Consider the following 12,420-nt stretch of genomic DNA (forward strand, 5'->3'; position numbering starts at 1 on the left):
AGAGAATACAGTGCGCTGTGTGGTGTTACAAGTAGAGAATACAGTACTGTGTGGTGTTACAGGTAGAGAATACAGTGCGCTGTAGTGTGTTACAGGTAGAGAATACAGTACTGTGTGGTGTTACAGGTAGAGAATACAGCGTGCTGTGTGGTGTTACAGGTAGAGAATACAGCGTGCTGTGTGGTGTTACAGGTAGAGAATACAGCGTGCTGTGTGGTGTTACAGGTAGAGAATACAGCGTGCTGTGTGGTGTTACAGGTAGAGAATACAGTGCTGTGTGGTGTTACAGGTAGAGAATACAGCGTGCTGTGTGGTGTTACAGATAGAGAATACAGGGTGCTGTGTGGTGTTACAGGTAGAGAATACAGCGCTGTGTGGTGTTACAGGTAGAGAATACAGTGCTGTGTGGTGTTACAGGTAGAGAATACAGCGTGCTGTGTGGTGTTACAGGTAGAGAATACAGTGTGCTGTGTGGTGTTACAGGTAGAGAATACAGTGTGCTGTGTGGTGTTACAGGTAGAGAATACAGCGTGCTGTGTGGTGTTACAGGTAGAAAATACAGTGTGCTGTGTGGTGTTACAGGTAGAGAATACAGTGCTGTGTGGTGTTACAGGTAGAGTATACAGTGCTGTGTGGTGTTATAGGTAGAGAATACAGTGCTGTGTGGTGTTATAGGTAGAGAATACAGCGTGCTGTGTGGTGTTACAGATAGAGAATACAGGGTGCTGTGTGGTGTTACAGGTAGAGAATACAGCGCTGTGTGGTGTTACAGGTAGAGAATACAGTGCTGTGTGGTGTTACAGGTAGAGAATACAGCGTGCTGTGTGGTGTTACAGGTAGAGAATACAGTGTGCTGTGTGGTGTTACAGGTAGAGAATACAGTGTGCTGTGTGGTGTTACAGGTAGAGAATACAGCGTGCTGTGTGGTGTTACAGGTAGAAAATACAGTGTGCTGTGTGGTGTTACAGGTAGAGTATACAGTGCTGTGTGGTGTTTCTGGTTGAGAATACAGTGTGCTGTGTGGTGTTACAGGTAGAGAATACAGCGTGCTGTGTGGTGTTACAGGTAGAGAATACAGCGTGCTGTGTGGTGTTACAGGTAGAGAATGCAGTGTGCTGTGTGGTGTTACAGGTAGAGAATACAGTGCTGTGTGGTGTTACAGGTAGAGAATACAGTGCTGTGTGGTGTTACAGGTAGAGAATACAGTGTGCTGTGCGGTGTTACAGGTAGAGAATACAGCGTGCTGTGCGGAGTTACAGGTAGAGAATACAGTGCTGTGTGGTGTTACAGGTAGAGAATACAGTGTGCTGTGCGGTGTTACAGGTAGAGAATACAGTGCTGTGCGGAGTTACAGGTAGAGAATACAGTGTGCTGTGTGGTGTTACAGGTAGAGAATACAGTGCTGTGTGGTGTTACAGGTAGAGAATACAGTGATGTGTGGTGTTACAGGTAGAGAATACAGCGCTGTGTGTTGTTACAGGTAGAGAATACAGTGTGCTGTGCGGAGTTACAGGTAGAGAATACAGTGCTGTGTGGTGTTACAGGTAGAGAATACAGTGTGCTGTGCGGTGTTACAGGTAGAGAATACAGTGCTTGTGCGGAGTTACAGGTAGAGAATACAGTGTGCTGTGTGGTGTTACAGGTAGAGAATACAGTGCTGTGTGGTGTTACTGGTAGAGAATACAGTGATGTGTGGTGTTACAGGTAGAGAATACAGTGTGCTGTGTGGTGTTACAGGTAGAGAATACAGTGTGCTGTGTGGTGTTACAGGTAGAGAATACAGTGCTGTGTGGTGTTACAGGTAGAGAATACAGTGTGCTGTGTGGTGTTCCAGGTTGAGAATACAGTGTGCTGTGTGGTGTTACAGGTAGAGAATACAGCGTGCTGTGTGGTGTTACAGGTAGAGAATACAGTGCGCTGTGTGGTGTTACAGGTAGAGAATACAGTACTGTGTGGTGTTACAGGTAGAGAATACAGTGCGCTGTAGTGTGTTACAGGTAGAGAATACAGTACTGTGTGGTGTTACAGGTAGAGAATACAGCGTGCTGTGTGGTGTTACAGGTAGAGAATACAGCGTGCTGTGTGGTGTTACAGGTAGAGAATACAGCGTGCTGTGTGGTATTACAGGTAGAGAATACAGTGCTGTGTGGTGTTACAAGTAGAGAATACAGCGTGCTGTGTGGTGTTACAGGTAGAGAATACAGCGTGCTGTGTGGTGTTACAGGTAGAGAATACAGCGTGCTGTGTGGTGTTACAGGGAGAGAATACAGTGTGCTGTGTGGTGTTACAGGGAGAGAATACAGCGTGCTGTGTGGTGTTACAGGTAGAGAATACAGTGCTGTGTGGTGTTACAGGGAGAGAATACAGTGCTGTGTGGTGTTACAGGTAGAGAATACAGTGCTGTGTGGTGTTACAGGTAGAGAATACAGCGTGCTGTGTGGTGTTACAGGGAGAGAATACAGTGCTGTGTGGTGTTATAGGTAGAGAATACAGTGTGCTGTGTGGTGTTACAGGTAGAGAATACAGTGCTGTGTGGTGTTACAGGTAGAGAATACAGTGCTGTGTGGTGTTACAGGTAGAGAATACAGCGTGCTGTGTGGTGTTACAGGTAGAGAATACAGCATGCTGTGTGGTGTTACAGGTAGAGAATACAGCATGCTGTGTGATGTTACAGGTAGAGAATACAGTGTGCTGTGTGGTGTTACAGGTACAGTAGTAACAGTGTGTGTGTGTGTGTGTGGGACCACAATGAAATGCTGTACAGATCACTTTACAGCAGCCTCCTCTTATCACCACAGACACAACAGGAAGGCTCAGCTTAGTTTTAGCCCCAGTGGTGAGAATGAGAACTGCAAGATCTCAGGATTATTTTATAATTTAGATAGAAAAATGGGAAATTAGAAGAAATGTCACGAAAAATTGTTATAAAATCTGTTTATTATAAAATATAATTTAAGCAATAAGTTATTTTCTGATCACACTTTCCCTTTAAGATTTATGTTTGTGTTTTTTTAAATATATTTTTGCTTCACTTGTGTGTTCCTCTAGTTCCTCTTTTCCCTCCTCCCGGCTTTTGCCTCAGTATCTCCCTGAAGTCCTTCCTCCTCCTCGTCCTCTCCTCATCCTCTCCACATCCTCTCCACACCATCTCCATGAACACAAGAGTCCCAACAATAGAGGAATATAGTTTCCAGTTTAATCTCTGATCAGTTACAACATTTGATTTCCTCATATCTAGAACATCACATGTGTGATTTCTCCCCTGTGTGACTTCTCAGATTTTTTACAAGATTTGATTTATCTGTAAAGCATTTCCCACATTCTTAACATGAAGTCGCCTTTTTTCTTGAGTGACTTATCTGATGTTTGATAAGCCCTGATTTGTTAGTAAAACGTCTCTCACATTCTGAACATGAATACGGCTTTTCACCTGTGTGAATTCTTTTATGGTTAACCAGAACCAATTTCCTTTTAAAACATTTTCCACATTCCGAACATGAAAATGGCTTCTCTCTTTTATGACATTCCTCATGCATAATAAGGCTTGGTTTGTTTGCAAAACAATGCCCAGACTCTATACATGAAAATGGCTTCTCGTCTGTGTGAATTGTCTTATGTCTAGCAAGATGTGATTCATCTGTAAAACATTTTCCACAATGTGAACATGAATACGGCTTTTCTTCTGTGTGACTTTTCTCATGTGCAACAAGACTTGATTTAAATGTAAAACATTTGCCACATTCAGAACAAGAATATAGCTTTCCTCCTGTGTGACTTCTCTCATGATTAAGAAGATATGTTTTATTTCTAAAACATTTCCCACATTCTAAACAAGAATATGGCTTCTCCCCTGTATGACTTCCCTCATGCATTACAAAATCAACTTTATTTGTAAAACATTTGCCACATTCAGAACAGGAATATGGTTTCTCTCCTGTGTGAATCTTCTCATGTTTCAAAAGACTTGATTTATCTGAAAATCATTTCCCACATTCTGAACATGAATATAGTTTATCTTCTGTGTGACTTCTCTCATGTATAAAAAGATTTAACTTATCTGTAAAACATTTTCCACATTCTGAACATGAATATGGCGTCTCTCCTGTGTAAGTTCTCTCGTGTGTAACAAGATTGATTTATTTATAAAACACTTCCCACATTCTGTGTGAGTTCTCTCGTGTGTAACAAGATTGATTTATTTATAAAACACTTCCCACATTCTGAACAAGAATACGTCCGCTCTCCTGAGTGAATTCTCTCATGTGCGACAAGACCTGATTTAAATGTAAAACATTTCCCACACACTGAACATGAATGTAGGTTCCCTACCATGTGACTCTTTTCATGCATATCAATACGCGATTTGCATGTAAAATATTTCCCACACTCAGAACATGCATATACACTCACCGGCCACTTTATTAGGTGCACCATGCTAGTAACGGGTTGGACCCCCTTTTGCCTTCAGAACTGCCTCAATTCTTGGTGGCATAGATACAACAAGGTGCTGGAAGCTTCCTCAGAGATTTTGGTCCATAGTGACATGATGACATCACACAGTTGCCGCAGATTTGTCGGCTGCACATCCATGATGCCAATCTCCCGTTCCACCACATCCCAAAGATGCTCTATTGGATTGAGATCTGGTGACTGTGGAGGCCATTGGAGTACAGTGAGCTCATTGTCATGTTCAAGAAACCAGTCTGAGATGATTCTAGCTTTATGACATGGCGCATTATCCTGCTGAAAGTAGCCATCAGATGTTGGGTCCATTGTGGTCATAAAGGGATGGACATGGTCAGCAACAATACTCAGGTAGGCTGTGGCGTTGCAACCATGCTCAATTGGTACCAAGGGGCCCAAAGAGTGCCAAGAAAATATTCCCCACACCATGACACCACCGCCACCAGCCTGAACCGTTGATACAAGGCAGGATGGATCCATGCTTTCATGTTGTTGGCGCCAAATTCTGACCCTACCATCCGAATGTCGCAGCAGAAATCGAGACTCATCAGACCAGGCAACGTTTTTCCAATCTTCTACTGTCCAATTTCGATGAGCTTGTGCAAATTGTAGCCTCAGTTTCCTGTTCTTAGCTGAGCGGAGTGGCACCCGGTGTGGTCTTCTGCTGCTGTAGCCCATCTGCCTCAGAGTTGGCCGTACTGTGCGTACAGAGATGCTCTTCTGCCTACCTTGGTTGTAACGGTTGGCTATTTGAGTCACTGTTGCCTTTCTATCAGCTCGAACCAGTCTGCCCATTCTCCTCTGACCTCTGGCATCAACAAGGCATTTCCGCCCACAGAACTGCCGCTCACTGGATGGTTTTTCTTTTTCGGACCATTCTCTGTAAACCCTAGAGATGGTTGTGCGTGAAAATCCCAGTAGGTCAGCAGTTTCTGAAATACTCAGACCAGCCCTTCTGGCACCAACAACCATGCCACGTTCAAAGGCACTCAAATCGGGGGGGCGTGGCTAGCTATGGTGGTGTGAAGACGCTGCTTCTCTGAGCTCCGGTCCGACGTTAGCCCACAGCACCGATTGCAGGCTTCACATATGGGGAAAACGGCCAGAAAGACAAAGGGGAAGCCCCCCACTCAACCCTCCTCACCTCAGGCGGATATTGAGGCGTATTTCACCCGCTCCAGACCCCCGACCGCCTCTCTGGAGATGCCGGCACCCGCCGCCACAGTCACTGCTGCAGCTGCTACATCCCTGGCTGCCCTTCCTCCGGAGCTCCGCTCACCTCCGGGACAGCTGCCTGACTCTCCGATGCCGGCAACGCTCTCCGGGGATGTGTGGGGGACCCGCTCTCCCCCCCCCGCAAGCTCCGTCCTTCCAGCCCGCCACCCGGCAAGATGGCGCCGACGAGACAGACTCTCCTCATGGCTCCCAAGATGGCCGCCGCGCCGAGGACGCCTGCGACACTGCCCGGCGGCACTCGCTACAGGTGGGATCCCCCATGCCCCTACCAACATCAGAGGGCCCCACAAACCCCCCTCTCCTGCCGGTCAGCCTGGTGCAGCCTGCAGCCGCCACGTCGCTGCACACCCTGACCCTCCATCCTGGACTCACTCCCCCACCTCGGGAGACCGCCATTTTGCCAGCCACCCTGATCACTGTGGACTCCCAGCACACTATAAGGAGCTCCCCTGTTGCAACAGCGGCCCCCCAGTCCACCCTCTCTCTAATGGATCTCCCTGCAGGGGATGGGGGTACCGCTTCAGGGACAATGATGGCACCGCAGACTGTGTCCATTTCTCCTGCCTGCAATGGGGCATCCCCCAGCCCCCACCGTTCCCCACCATGTGCTTACTGGTCTGCTCCTCCGCCTGCTGCCATGTGCCAGCCTGTGCAGCAGATGAGCGGTGCCGTTTCGCCCTCCTGGTCCACCGGTTCCTCGTGGACCACCTCCCCGCCGCACATGACTACAGTTCTCAATGGGACTATTCTGCCCTCTGCCTTGCCACTGTGCCCTCAATATCCCCAGGACGTTGCCAACAGCTCTCCACTTCCAGACATGCTTCCTAATAGTCTGGACGCTACGCCGGCAATCCTGCGACCTTGCACCTCTCCTCTGACGCTCTCTGGCACTCATTCCCTCCCCATACTGCAAGCTGCTCAGCACTTGACAACACCACAGCAGGCGACCTATGCCGACAAATATGTGACCATGGCAGACCTGCGCTCCCTAGTCTCGTCCCTACCCACGAAAGAGGACTTTACCACCTTAACTAAGCAGATAGTAGCGGAGTGCAGACAGGAGTTTGCTCAATTCCGGAAGGATTTATCTTCTCTTTCTACTAAGGTGACCTCCCTGGAGGCCTCTGCCGACTCTACCTCCTCCAGTGTCCAGGTGTTGCAAGCCCAAGTCCGACAACATTCGGATCAGCTCTTTACCCTGCAGCAGCATCTCGACGATATCGAGAATAGGAATCGGAGGAATAATCTCCGCATCAGAGGCCTCCCGGAGACAATCCTCCCAGGGGACTTGTTGGTGTTTTGACACTAATTTTCAATGATCTCTTGGAACGCCCCCCAGACAATCACATTGAGCTTGACCGGGCACACAGAGCACTGAGACCCGTTAACTCCGATGACCAACGCCCGCGAGACGTCATATGCCGGGTCCATTTTTTCTCCACCAAAGAAGAGATAATGCAAAATGCCAGGAGAAGACGTAAGCTATTTTACAAGGACAGCCAAATTTTCTTGTTCTCTGACCTATCCCGCCACACGTTGGCGCAGAGAGCTGCCCTGAAACCGCTCCTATCTACACTCCAGGACAGGAACATCCCCTACCGATGGGGTTTCCCATTTGCCTTATCAGTCCGCAGGGGAAACAGATCAATCACTCTACGTTCCCCAGATGACCTACCTGACTTTCTACAGGAACTGGACCTGCCTGATGTGATTTTGCCGGAATGGCCAACACTCTCCTCGACCCCTCTGAAGCGACCACCGCTACGACAACTGTCGGGCCCCCGCAAAGACCCTCCAGGAGGCCTCCCCCGAGAATCTCTAGGCGCAGACCCGCCAGGTCGCCCGACCGTGTGGTGGAACAAGAAGGAGCTCACCTCGCTGCCTCTCACACCTGAGCCCCCACTTTGCATTTACCTGTTTTGTTCACCTAACTGGTTTACTTGATTTTTAGTCAGGGGGTAGCCCCCTGTCTCTATTCATGTGCCTCTGTACGCCTTCCTCGCTGTTTTCCCCCTAATGTTTCTTCATCTAACTCTCCCATGACTAACTGCTTTACTTAATCTGTATTGGTCAATTTCGCCTGCCTTCTGTGCCCACATTAGCTTTCCCTCAAAGGACCTAGGACCGGTCCTCAATCTATTCTTTGTACTCACCTGCCTACCTACCTCTTTTCCCCCAAATAGGAGGGAGACAGTCCTGGGCTTGACCCAGACGTATTGTCTCTGTTGTTTAGTTTTCTCTAGTTGACGCAGCAGTTGCTTTCCTACTGCTCATACCGTGTCTCATTTTACCTCTGTTATCCCTCTTTTCCCTCCCCTCCTACCCTCTCCTTTTGTGTCATTTTGTAGCTCTCTCTAAACGACTTATTTCTTTTATTTCTCCAGAGCAATCCATACGACCGTGGTGGGAGCACACACCGACCGTCCCGGGCGCCTCGGAGCAGCCCCCCCCCCGATCTGTAAGTGATGGCAGAACTACATATAGCCTCCTTTAATGCTAAGGGATTAAATACCCCTGAGAAACGCGCCCAAATACTGCATCATTTGCACAAAAAAAAAGTACATATAGCGTGCTTCCAAGAAACCCATTTTAAATCTGGCCATGCCCCGAACATCAAACACAAGCACTACACACAATGGCACTTCGCCAATAACCCCGAGTCGCGGTCCAAAGGCGTGGCCATCGCTATACATCGATCGCTTGCTTGCTCGGTCATACAGGCTACCGTTGACCCGGACGCACGATATATAATAGTTTCATTTTCCATAGCAGGGCACGAGTTTACTCTCATTAATGCATATGCCCCTAACCAGGGCCAGACAAGCTTTTTGGTGGAGCTGGTCGATCTGGCACTGCCCCTGATCTGGGGGACTGTTGTGTTATGCGGGGATCTGAACATGACCCTGGACCCCACCTTGGACAACTCCACAGGCCGGTCCGGACTCTCCTACTCCTCTATCAAGAGGGTCAAAAGAGCGTTTCTGCAACTCCAGCTGTGCGATGCGTGGCGGACTTTGCACCCCACGGATCGCGACTACAGTTTCTACTCGGCCCCGCATGACACATACAGTCGCCTGGACTATGTCCTGGTCCAACACAGTGCCCTGTCCTGGTTGACCTCCTCTACAATAGGTAACATCCTCTGGTCGGACCACGCCCCGGTTCTTTGCTCCCTGCAACTACCCAACCTAACCAGATCGGCCTGGTCTTGGAGGCTAAACGAATCGCTTCTCACTGATGTAGCTTGCGTTTCAGACCTTAAGAAGTCTATTTCGGGTTTCCTCCAAGACCACGCCGAGGACCACACTGCCCCTTACATTAAGTGGGAGGCGCTTAAATGTGTCCTCCGTGGAGTGCTCATAAAAAAGGGGGCGCAGCTGAAAAAGGACAAAGCGCTCAAACTCTCCCGAGCGCTCCAGACAGTTTCTCGGCTTGAGCTGGCTCACAAACGGGCACTCTCTGTGCCAATTCTCAGGGAACTGCAGGCAGCTAGGCTTGAAGTCAAGCGCTTGCTCGAGGCCTCATGGGGGAGGGCACTTCAGGTGTGCAGAAGTCGCTTCTATGAATATGGCAACAAGAGTGGCCGGATGTTAGCCAGGTCACTGAGAGCGCGTATGGCCCATTCCCACATACCCTCCATTAAAACTGGAACTAACTCCATTGCTCGCACCACTCGTGACATAGTAGAACAATTTCGCTCGTACTATTCGCAATTATATCACCTCCCACCGCCATCTTCCTCTGCTCCCCCTCGCTCACCGTTTCCTACCCTCACGGCGGAAACCATTGCCTCGCTAGAGGAGCCATTCTCCGAAATTGAACTGGCCGCGGTTATCCAGGACTTACCGGGTGCCAAGAGCCCAGGCCCAGACGGCTTTACGGCCGCATTTTACAAAGACTTCCAGTCCCACCTAGCCCCGCTTCTTCTACCTGCATTTAACTCTATATCTCCTGACACTCCCTTTCCCATGCACTCCACATTGGCCCACATTGTAGTTATCCCCAAGCCTGGCAAAGACCCCCAACTATGCAGCAGCTACCGTCCTATTTCCCTCCTAAACGTCGATCTAAAGATCTACTCTAAAATCCTGGCCAATCGCCTCAACACCCTATTACCAACCTTAATTCACTCGGACCAGGTCGGGTTTGTGCCGGGGAGGGAAGCCAGGGATAATACCATCAAGACCATAGACATCGCGCATTACGCTCGCTCACAAAAGATCCCTCTAATGGTTCTATCCTTAGATGCCGAAAAGGCCTTCGATAGAATTTCCTGGTCCTCCCTGGCACAAACCCTCCGTGATGTTGGCTTGGGCACAGTGTTTTCCTCTAAAATAATGGCCCTCTATCATGCCCCGACGGCCCAACTAAAAGTCAATGGACTGCTCTCAGACCCATTCACTATACACAATGGCACCCGCCAAGGCTGCCCCCTGTCCCCCCTTCTCTACGCCTTGGTGATGGAATACCTGTTGGCCTCCATCCGAGCGGACCCGAACATCCATGGTGTTACTGTGGGTAGTACAGAGTATAAATGTTCGGCTTTCGCTGATGACCTCCTGGTCTACGTCACCGACCCCCTCATCTCCCTACCCTCTTTGATGACCCGATGGTCGGACTTTGGCGCGTGGTCCAACTTCAAATTAAACCTAGCCAAATCAGAAGCCCTCAATGTCTCTTTAGCCCCTCCACTAGTTTTATCTCTGCAAACGTCCTTCCCTTTCCTTTGGCCTCCAGCGGGAATCACATACCTGGGTATTAAACTCCCCCCTGACCTCTCTTCCCTTTTCTCAGCCAACTTCAGCCCTCTTCTCTCTCAGTTTCGCAAAGACCTGGAACACTGGGATCGCCCCGAATTCTCCTGGTTTGGCAGAGTCAGCATAATCAAAATGAATCTGCTGCCCCGGCTCTTGTACCTACTGCAAACCATCCCGATATCTATCCCTTCCTCATTTTTCCACCAAATTCAAAGATGTTTTGGGGCTTTTGTCTGGGCCTCCCGGCACCCTCGTCTCAGTAGGCTGACTCTTGCAAGACCCAAACTTGGAGGGGGGGCGGGCCTCCCGGACTGCCGTTTATATTACTTGGCGTGTGTCCATGCCAGAATTCTAGACATGATTCACAATGAAAGCTCAAAATTGTGGGTCCGCCTTGCCCAAGCGCTTGCCTCTAAATCTTTAGCCGCGCTCCCATGGACGTGGTCCCCCACACTCTCTGATACCGACACTATGTCCTTCGCCACCCGGCACACGCTTGCATCCCTCCGGACGAGTAGGTCCACTCCTCCCCTAATTGACCCCCTGGGCCCTTTACTGCCGATAACAGATCACCCGGAGTTTCCCCCTGGAGCCTCTTCTGCTCTCTTCCTGGGGTTCTCCAAGCGTAATCCTTTGAGATTTGCCCAGGTATTAGACAAGGGCGCTCTTAAACCCCTATCTGCCATCCTTCCCGCTGATACCCCAGTCGCGAGAGCACCGTTCGCTTACATGCAACTCGCCCACTTCCACTCTACTGTCGCTAGGGGCAAACATCTCTCCCGTCCCCTGACGGACTTTGAACGCCTATGTCAGGCCTCCTCCCCTCCGACACACGCCATCTCCACTATATATGGGATACTACTCTCTGCCAGATCTGAGGAGCTCCCCCCTTTCTGTGGGAAATGGGAAAGAGAGATTGGAAAGCAATTTACCGTGGAACAATGGTCCCGCTGCTTCTTCCTCACACACAAGACGTCTATTGCTACGAAAGCGCAGGAGACATGCTATAAAATTTTGTCCAGATGGTATAGGGTCCCTGTGCTCTTGCATAGCTGGTTTCCCTCGGTTCCGGACGTGTGTTGGAGATGCAGCGGTGCACAGGGGACCATGGTACATATATGGTGGGGGTGCCCCAACCTTCAAACATTTTGGAGGGCGGTTTTATCCCTTATTTCCGAGATCACGGGTGTTGTCATCCCCAACACCCCGGAGTCCGTTTTGCTGTTTATGTTTCCCATGGCTCAACAGAAATACAAACGCTCCCTCGCTCGCCACTTGCTACAGGCAGCAAAGACCGTAATTCCCAGACACTGGCGTTCAGCAGACGTCCCGTCTCTGGAAGAATGGTTTAAGGAGATCGCCCATACTCAACATATGGAGGACCTCCTCTCGCTCACAACCGAAGGCGATCTCAACTTACACATCCACCTGGTATGCCTGGATGGACTTCGTAGCCTCACCCCGATACAGAACAGTCAGCCTAACACAGCCATGATCAGTGGCCCGCTCCCTTCCTTCCCCTCTCCCCCCCCCCACCCCCCCTCCTAGTGAGCTCCACCCGTGGGTGGCGTGGTTCCGGGGCGTCCGGGCTCTTTACTCCCGCTCATCATTCACCACGTATGGATTGCACGTGAGTAACTATTCTCTTAGCACTTTCATTGGTTTTCCCCTCCTCCCCCCTCCCTGTCTTCCCCCATGTCTCCCTCTCTTGTCTGTCTGAGTTTGGTTTATTGAGTTCTCCCTTTTCTTTATTTAGCCGCATACTGGTTTCTGATTGATTACTGATAAGCACATAATCTGTCTACTGGTTGCCTAACGGCTTATTGCACTTGTCACTAACACATGCCGTTGCAGATGCCTGCACCTTAATATGTTTTCACTTTTCCAGATGCATACTCACCAAGTATCCGATGTGCCTGTTATTCTTATCTTGGAATTTTGTGTTCTGACCGTGCTTTTCTAT

At 49.5% G+C, this 12,420-nt stretch overlaps 1 pseudogene; it reads right to left on the minus strand.

Moving 5' to 3' along the window:
* Nucleotides 1-3,242: 3,242 nt before the first annotated feature.
* Nucleotides 3,243-12,420, minus strand: part of LOC138774744 (zinc finger protein 585A-like) — a 30,760-nt pseudogene continuing 21,582 nt past the window's right edge.

This window comes from Dendropsophus ebraccatus, unplaced genomic scaffold (assembly GCF_027789765.1).
Source record: "Dendropsophus ebraccatus isolate aDenEbr1 unplaced genomic scaffold, aDenEbr1.pat pat_scaffold_1083_ctg1, whole genome shotgun sequence".
Lineage (NCBI taxonomy): Eukaryota > Metazoa > Chordata > Amphibia > Anura > Hylidae > Dendropsophus > Dendropsophus ebraccatus.